Source organism: Nannospalax galili, unplaced genomic scaffold, assembly GCF_000622305.1.
Source record: "Nannospalax galili isolate Female #2095 unplaced genomic scaffold, S.galili_v1.0 scaffold813, whole genome shotgun sequence".
In the NCBI taxonomy this organism is placed as follows: Eukaryota; Metazoa; Chordata; class Mammalia; order Rodentia; family Spalacidae; genus Nannospalax; species Nannospalax galili.
The window spans coordinates 415,319-423,883 of NW_008333507.1; the positions used below are offsets into that span (position 1 = coordinate 415,319).

General features: G+C 41.0%; 1 non-coding gene and 1 pseudogene across 1 annotated transcript; one reads left to right on the plus strand and one right to left on the minus strand.

Annotated features, from left to right (window-relative positions):
* Positions 1-474: 474 nt before the first annotated feature.
* On the plus strand, positions 475-607 carry LOC115069483. Its single transcript, XR_003848747.1, has one exon. It is a non-coding gene; the product is annotated as a small nucleolar RNA SNORA21 (small nucleolar RNA).
* Positions 608-3,619: 3,012 nt separating this feature from the next.
* On the minus strand, positions 3,620-3,800 carry LOC108490585 (annotated as a pseudogene).
* Positions 3,801-8,565: the final 4,765 nt, after the last annotated feature.

Here is an 8,565-nt window from a genome sequence, read left to right on the forward strand (position 1 = left end):
AGCGCATTCTAAATCAAGTGTTCCGTGAAATTAGCTCTCCTGTCTCATCCTCAGGAGTAGCCAAGAAAATACAACCAGCTCACAGGTAGATTTTTAGACCCAGTCAAACTATTAATCAAATGTAGGTGGACATTTTCATTACACTTATGTATTTATTTGAGGAGAGGGCACATATCACAATGTACATGTGGAGGTCAGAGGGCAGTCTGAGGGATTTGGTTCTCTCCTTCACCATGTAGGTCCCAGGGACTGAACTCCAGCATAGGGGCAAACACCTTTACCCACCTAGGCATCTCAGTAGCCCTAAATGGACATTTGCAAAACTCCCAGAAAAGTTTATGTTCTATTAACTCTTTCTCAGGAAGTTTCTGGGGAATTGTTCTATCAAAGAGAGGATTAGACTGAGAAAAAACATGTGAAATCCCATAATGGTGGAGTATGCACAGGAAAGAGGTAAAAAGAGACATTCCACTCCCCCTTTTCAAAGCACTCAATGGTCCTTCTGGTAGTAACTCATTGAGTGGTCAAGAAGGGGCAGAGTGAAAACACCCCTTTTGGGTGAAATAGCAACTTCTGTTGTTTTGCTTCAGTCAGTGTCATAATTAGAGAGAGAAAAAGAGAAAGAGAGAAAGACAGAGAGAGAGAGAGAGAGAGAGAGAGAGATTCCAAGGTGCTTACTGAGCTGCCAGTCTAGAGAGAAACCAGTCTATTGCAGCAGAAGTAAAATGGCAATAGGTCACACATGGGACAAGAGACAACAGGTTCTCATACCTTGACTGCTTAGAGCCTGTTTCCCACTAGCTCCTCTCCTCCTGTGTCTGTCCTTTATTCCCTTGTCTTACCACAGAACAAGAAGTCATCACATACAGAGAAATGCTGGATGTCTCTGGGGACAAACTGGCCACTAATCTGTATCTTAAATGGGAAAATTTCCTCAAACCCTAAGTAAGAAATTTCAGAAGGCATGCTATCTTCATGACTAATAAAACCCAGACTCCTGCAAGAACTCAATAAAATGCTTGCACTTTTCTAGGTTGGCAGGAAACCTCAATTTCTTGAAAGCCAGGCTGACCCTGTTTCTCAACCTCTTTTCTTTCCAGTTAGAACTTCTGCCTGGAAGTTCATACTTTGTTTCTATTTCTATAATCACAGGGACAATGCTTTCATGTGTCCAGTATCAAAAGGAAATGCTAGGCACCTGCAAGATGATTCAGTGGGTAAAGATGCTTGCTGCCAAGCATATCATCTGAATTTGGTCCCTGGCTCCCACATGTTAGAAGGAGAGAAATTACTCCTGCATGTTGTCATCTGGCCACTGCCCCTCCATTAACACACAAACAAATAAACACAATAAAAGTATACATTTTTTATGGATCTGGAGAGGTGGCTTAGTGATTGAGGGCATAATGCTCTTTGAGAGGACTCAAGTTAGGTTCCCAGCACTCATGTTGGGTGGCTCACAACTACCTGTAACTCCAGCTCCAGGGAATCTGACCACCTTTTCTGGCTTCTGAGGACGTACACTCATGTACACACACACACACACACACACACACACACACACACACAAAGCTCCACAGAATCTGACCTTTCTTTCTGGCTTCTGAGTACGTACACTCATGTACACACACACACACACACACACACACACACACACACACAAATACACAAAAGTAAAAATAATCTTAAAAAGTGTTAATGAGGTCTAAAAGAGGGTATTTCTTTTTTTAGATTTTTATAATCTAAACCACTGAACCATCTCTCCAGCCCCTAGATTAATTTTTTTATGTATTTATGCCTGCATGCATGTAAATGCACCTGCGTTGTGCAGTACCTGAGGAAACCAGAAGAGGGTGTGGGATCCCCTGGAACTGCACTTACAGACAGTTGTTAGTTGCCATGTAGGTGCGGGGATTCAAACCCGGGTCTTCTACAAGAGCAGCCAGTGCTCTTAACTGCTGAGCAATCTCTTCAGCAAAAAGAGGGTATTTCAAAGTGGGAAAATGAAATCGATATGTTGCCTCACATATGTGACCATGAAATAGTGTCACAAAACTCATGTCAGGCCAGGCATGGTGGCACATGCCTTTAGTCCCAGCACTTGGAGGCAGAGGTAAGGCTATCTCTGTTGCCCAGGCTAGCCTTGAACTTCCTCTGTAGCCCAGATTGGGCTCAAGCACTCAAAGTTTTTAATCATCCTGCTTCAGATTCAGATATTCAGATTGCAGGTCTGTGCCACCAGGCCAGGCCTATATATATATATATACATTTTTTCAGTGCTAAAGATCAACCCTAGGGCCCCATGTAAGCTAAACAAGTGCTCTATCACTTAGTTACATCCCCAGCCCCTGTAATTCTTAGTTTATTATTCATCTTTCCCTCTAAGAAGTAATTTTGTGAGCCCAGGAAGTTTTTTGTTATTATTAATGTATATTGATTACACCAAAATAACATATTTCATTACAACGTTTTCATACAACATGAAGCCTACTTGTTCACCCTAATCTGTCCCTAACCCTCTCTGGTTTCCTCTAACTCTCTCACTCCTGCTGATCCCTTTCTACTTTCACATCTTATATTTATTTTTTATGAGTGTGTTCGCCTGCATGTATGTAAGTGCATTCATACTGTGTAATGTTCACAGAAGCCAGAAAAGGGCATCAAATTCCCTAAAACTGGAGTCATGAATAATTGTCAGCTGCCATGTGGATGCTGGGAACTGAACCCAAGTCCTCTGGAAGAGTAGCAAGTGCTCTTAACCACTGAGCCATCTCTCCAGTCCTTCTCATTTTTGTTTTTTGTTTGGTTTGTTTCGGTTTGGCTTGGTGTGGTTTGTTTGGGTTTGGTTTAGTTTGGTTTGGTTTGGTTTGGTTTGGTTTGGTTTGGTTTGAGACATGGTGTCCCTGTAGCCCCAGCTGACCTGGAACTTGCTATGTAGACCAGGCTGGGCTCGAACTCACAGAGATCCTCCTGCCTCTGCCTCCCAAGTGCTGGAATTAAAGAGTGCTAGAACTAAAGGCATGCCTCACCACATTGGCTTCTCTCGTTTTTCTTAATAATAGCCATATGGTTGGTATGAGATGGAATCTCAATATAGTTTTGATTTCTGTTTCCCTGGCCACTAAGGGTGTTGGATATATGGGTGGGGGATACATCTGTACTTCTTTCAAGAACTGTACATTCATTTGACTTTTTATTTTTTAAATATTTTTTATTTATTTATTTTGTGTGTATGAGTGTAATCTACATGTGTGTAAGTGCACCAGTGTCATGCAATGCCTGCAAAGGTCAGAAAAAGTCATTGGATTTGCCTGGAACTGGAGTTGCTTTTGGTTGTTAACCACCATGTGGATGCTGGGAATCAAACGTGGGTATTCCTCAAGAGCAGCCAGTGCTCTTAACCATTGAGTCATCCCTCCAGCTCCTTGACCACTTATTGCTTGGGGGTTTGTTATTTGTTTGTTTTTGAGTGAACCATATGTGTGATTTGCTGATATCAATTTATAGATAAAACAGGTATTTTTCCCCCATGAACTGAGGTTATTTTCAGTCTATCGTAACAGACGCCCACATATCTTTACCTTGAAGATGCAGCACTTCAAGCTTCAGTCAGGGTTAGTTATTCCTTTTTCACTTTCACAATTCTTATGCTGCTGTGGGAAGGTTTTTAGCATTTGCTTTTGTCTTCAGGCACTCCTACCTGCTTTTGTACAGCTCTGGGAGAATCAGATATAGCTGAGTCCAGCCTGTTGCCAGTAGCCACCATGATGTGATGAAAGGGATCTATCAGGCTGAATCATTAGGACACTGCAATGTTGACTAAGCAGGGCCCAGCCACAGGAAGGTAAGGCTTTGGTTTGGCTTTTTAATTTTTTTTTTCTGGTTTTGTTTTTTTTTTTGAGACATAGTTTCCCTGTAGCTCCAGCTGGTCTGGAACTCACTATGTAGACCAGGCTGGCCTCTCACAGAGATCTGGCCTGCCTCTGCCTACCAAGTGCTGGGATTAAAGGTGTGCTCTATCACACCCAGCTGCTCTTTAATTTTTGTTTTCTTGTAGCTTAGGGTTTTAGCTTTTGTATGTGTGTGCTTGTGTGTTAAATTTTTGAGTCCTTTATAGATTATGGACACTTAACCCCTGTCAGATCCATAAGTAAGTCCAGGAACTTTTTTTGTTCCCCACAGTGTCCTAGAAGCTAGTCAGTATACCTGGTATTGTCAACATAGTTGGTGCTCAACAAACATTTGTTAAAAGAATGAATCTCACACATCTGCGTAAATCAGTATGTAGAAACCTAACTTATTCTTCTTAGACCTGCATAGTATTCCATTGTATACCTACATACTATGTTCACCAATTTGTCCTCTAGTGAATCATTTTTGTGTTTCTATATTTTACAAATTTAGAATGTGCTATAGTATTTATGCCTTGTAAAATCAGTCATCTTAGACAGATGAGAGGAAGTGGAGTAGAAGATTCAAACGGTATGTGCATTTAAAAAACTATTACCAAATTATTTTCAATAGTGTTCTTTTTGTTTATATTCCCATGGCCTTTAATCCCAGCACTTCGGAGGCAGAGGTAGGTAATCTCTGTGAGTTTGGGGCTGCCTGGTCTACATAGCAAATTTCAAGGCAGCTGGGGCTATACGGAGATCCTGTCTCTCAAAAAAGACAACAACAACGATGACGACAATACAAAAGACTCCCAATCTTTCACCTTTTTGTTTTGCTTTTGAAGAGAGGGTCTCACTATGTAACCCTGGTTGGCCTGGAACTTGGTATGTTAACCAGGCTGGCCTTGAACTCACAGAGATCTACCTGCCTCTACCTCTAGAGTGCTGAGGTTAAAGGCATGAGCCACCATGGTCAGCCTCTGTCTCTAGTTCTGTACAATCAGATGGACCAATGTGTAGCGTCTAGGTTTCAGGGGAGGGTGTCAAACTTAGAAAGGACTTCCAGTGATTTTTTTTTAACCTTTCCATTTTTTCCCCTAGAGTTTTTTTTTTTAGAATGTCCTGGGAATTTATATTTTAAGCATTTATTTTTATTTTATGTGTATGAGTTTATTGCTTGCATGTGTGTAAGTGTGCCTGTGTCATGCAATGCCCTCAAAGGGCAGAAGGTGTCAGAGCCCCTGGAACTTAAGAACAATTGTTAGCTGCCATGTACGTGATGGGAACTGAACCCGGGTCCTGTGAAAGAGCAGTTTTGTTATTGTTGTTTTGTTTTTAATGTGTCTGAGTTTTATTTTATGTGTATGAGTTTATTGCTTGCATGTGTGTAAGTGTGCCTGTGTCATGCAATGCCCTCAAAGGGCAGAAGGTGTCAGAGCCCCTGGAACTTAAGAACAATTGTTAGCTGCCATGTACGTGATGGGAACTGAACCCGGGTCCTGTGAAAGAGCAGTTTTGTTATTGTTGTTTTGTTTTTAATGTGTCTGAGTGTTTTACCTGCATGTATGTGCGTGCAATGCCCATGGAGAGCCGAAAAGGGCATCAGGTTCCCCGGAACTGGAGTTACAGGTGGTTGTTAGCTGCCCTGTTAGTGCTGAGAATTGAACTTGGGTCTTCTGTAAAAGTAGCCAGTGCTCCTAACTACTGAGCCATTCCTTTCCTAAGAGCTTTTAATGACTGACATTTTCAATTTAAAATCTTTCATTAATATAGAATACATTTGGATGTAAGATGAGAAATGAGATCACCCCCACTCCCCCAAACAACTAACTAGCTGTTCCAAGATCATTTGTTAAATGTACAGCACCAACCTGAAATGTTCCCTTTATCTTATACTAAATTCTAACTACATTTTAGTCATTTCTCATTTTCCTATTTCTGTTCCATCAATCAGTTAGCTTTTTTTTTTTTCTTTTTTCTTTTTTTTGCGGGGGGGGGCAGCTTTTTGAGACAGGGTCTCCCTGCAGCCCCAGTTGGCCTGGAGCACACTATGTAGATGAGGCTGGCCTCCCAAGTGCTGGGATTAAAGGCATGTGCCACAATGCCCAGCTCAGTTAGCTTATTTTTAAAAGTGCTGTAGTCTTGTATTTTTCCTATTATTTTACCACACTAACTGTGAAAAGTATTTCTTGGTAAAGGGCAGATCAGAGAAAAGGAGATGAAACAAAAGTACCTTGGGCTTCAAGCATAAGTGATCTGAGGAGAGAGGAATTACGGGCACCAAATGCCCCTGAGATGTTAAAGCCAAGATGTTATAGCCTATTCTAGTAGGTCATCAGTCCCCTTAGGCAGGTAAAGGCAGTAAACAAAAGTTTATTTTAAAAGAAAACATTAATAAAAATTGTTAGCTATGTTTAGTAGCACACACAGATAATCTCAGCATCTATGAGACTAAGGCAGGAGAATTTTCATAAATTCAAAGCCATCTTGGGTTACATAGGGAATACCAGTCTAGCCAAGTTTGCATAGATCTCAGAAAATTAAAATAACAATAAATAAGTAAATAAATAGTATTTTATTATATTGGACCTGTATTTTAACAGGTCTGGGCAATGTCCTGGAGGTAAAAAAGAAAGTCTGAAGATTTCTGAGTAAGAACAGACAAAATGAGAAAGTAGAGAGGGGTCTATGTGGGAGAGGAAGGGGTCTAAAGAGAGGGAGAACTGGAGGGAACAAAAGAGGGTAATGAGGGAGAATAAAAGAAAGACAATTATCACATTTTCTCTCATCTGAAGAATCTGGATTTAACAATGTATAGGGAGGGTTATGGGGACACAATCACAAGCAAAGTACAGTAACACACAAGTTATGGACAATTGTTAGATGCCATGTGGGTACTCAGAGTCAAACCCAGGTCCTCTGCAAGAGCAGTCAGTAATTTTAACTACTGAGTCATCTCTCTAGCCCCAAAGTTACTTTTTCAAAAAATGACAAAATAAAAGAAACACTGGAGGGGTTTTCCGGATGATTCTTTTCCTAGAGGTGGCATGTACATGGATTAGAGAAAAAGCCTAGAAACAGAAAAGTAATAGGAATGGTTTCATTCATTTAGCTACTAATTCATTTCAAAAGTATTTACAAACTGATACAGTATTGTAACAATTTAGGTCAAGGTATAGAACCAAAAAATTAAAATAAAGGAGATGGATGTAGATTAGAGGTAGAACACTTGCCTACCCTGCATTAGCCCTTGAGTTTGATCCCCAACACTAGAAAAAAATGTAAATGAGCAGGCAAATTGAGCAATAAAGCAAATCATAAATCTACCAAATCAGGTGGATGAAGAGAGGCAGTCATCATTAGAGAAAAGAAGAGATCACCAAAAGGAAAGCTTTCTTTTCCCTACTCCCATCCAATTTCAAGGTATCTGTTTCCTCCACCCTTCTTTACCTCCAGGTAATCTGCCTCCAGTAGTTCTGAAAGACTGAACAATAGCACTGAATAACAAAGCTGAACTCCAGGCCTACATTGCTGAAATAAGGGGACATGTTAGCCTTATCTGACATCTGTATCCTCTATTTACATACTGTTTGGCAAAACTTACTGCTTCTTTCTGGAGTAACAGAATAGAAGCATCTTTCAATACCTTCAAACTTTAATTTTGACCCAATCTCAAACCAAGACCGAACTATGGTATGACTGACTCCACTTACTTTTCTTAGACTTTGTAGACTTGATTCGGCTGTAACTTGCTAGGTAGACCAGAAATCTGCCTGCCTTTGCTTACTGAGTGCTGGCTTAAGGGCATGGGCTACCATGCCTGACAGAATACTCTACATTTTATGGAAATGTGCTAGGGTTATTTGGGCCTGAACTTTCAAAGACTGGTTCAGAAGAGAATGTAGGCTTGGGTTGGCAAGACCATTTAGTACACCGAATTTCCTGTCCTATGGGTAAAAATATCAGTGGAACCCTCTCAAGAGATGTTCTGGAAGCAGAAAGCCCTAACTGCTCAGATATAAGGACAACACTGAGAAAAATCATATCCATATCGGGCCCAAAGTAGGAAATAACATGTCTGAGATGACAGAGTACAGAGCTGTAAATCTATTTTGTTCTAAGAGACTGGACATTATGGAGCTACCAAGGTTTTGGATCACTACAGAACTTTCCACTTTCTATAGATCAGAAAGGAACATTTTTTAGATTCTACTCAGTACCACACAAATGCACCTCGAACTTTATTAAAACTAGCAGATAAACACCCCTATGGTTCAAACAATAAAAATAAAAAGTCTCCCTCCTTGCTGGGATACATTATCCCTGAAAGGTAACGGGTATGACTTTCAAGGGAAACACTGAGGTACACTGTTGGGGCAAGAAGCTTATTAGAAGAGTTATTAACGCCATGCATGGACAGACAACAGCCCGGTGGGGACTCAGGAGTTCAGGCTCCAACGCCACAGATAGTATAGCGGAATTTTGAGGATGATGCACTTGGAAAAATCGGGGTCCTTTCTTATAGGGTTTCACTGGAGCCTGAAAGCAGTCTGTCTCTGATTCCTAAGCAGGTGGCAAGGAAGACGGGGAGATGGGTGTCTCCAAGTAGTCCTTTGATGTGTCTTCTAGACACTTGGGGAAGTGAGAAATCCGGGCACCTAGGGCATCGGTT